A 922-nucleotide genomic window follows, 5' to 3' on the forward strand; every position below is an offset into this window, starting at 1 on the left:
AAGCCGGCTCGGTGGCTCAGCCTGTAATCCCGCACCTTGGGAGGCTGAGGTGAGTAGATTGCCTGAGCCCGCGGGTTCGAGACCCGCCTGGGCAACTTGGCGAGACGTCATCTCTACAATAAATCAAAAATCAGCCGGGCATGGTAGCGTGCACCTGTAGTTCCGGCTACTCGGAAGACTGAGTGGAAGGATCCCCGGAGCCCAGCAGGTCGAGGCTGCAGCTGGGAGCGGCCACTGCACTCCAGTCTGGGCAACAAAGTGATACTCCAACTCAAAAAAAAAAGATGACACTGCCCAGTGTCAAATGCTGAGGAGAGCTTAAGCCACATGACAGTGGAAATATGCCTGCTGAAAATCATCGTGCTTTGTTTATAACCTTTACAAGAGCATTTTTTTCTAGAGCAGAGAGAGGAGAAGCCAGAGCATGGGCTGAGGAATAAGTGGGAAATGAGACTATCAAGGGAAGTTTCATAGGTCATTATTTCAACATGTTTGGCTATAAAGGAGATGAGAGATTTGGCAAAGAGTGGAAGGTTGGAATGAGTGAGGTTTTTGTTTGTTAGTATTCCCAATTTTGTTTTTAAGAAAGGGGTTCATGGGCATCTAAGTCCTTATTGAGAGAAGCAAGTTGACAAAAAAGAAAGAGAAGTTGGATCAGCAATGAAGTTAGGTCATGACAGGAGTAGAACTAGGGCTCAGGTGGGGAGAAGAGTTCATGCAAGAGAGGAACGCCTCATTGAATGGGAGTGCGAGTTTACAGACGTGGTAGCAGGAAGACAAAGGAGATCTTTTTCAAATGTCTGTTTTCTCTGTAACTAAATGTTGAGGTCACATGTTGAGAAACAGGAGCAATAAAAAAGAGAAGTTCGAGGTTTCAGGGCAGTCAGAATAGAGAAGAGAAGCAAGGGTTGACAGGGAACTG

The sequence above is a fragment of the Carlito syrichta genome, unplaced genomic scaffold, assembly GCF_000164805.1.
Source record: "Carlito syrichta isolate Samal-C Ts95f unplaced genomic scaffold, Tarsius_syrichta-2.0.1 Scaffold308821, whole genome shotgun sequence".
Classification (NCBI taxonomy): Eukaryota; Metazoa; Chordata; class Mammalia; order Primates; family Tarsiidae; genus Carlito; species Carlito syrichta.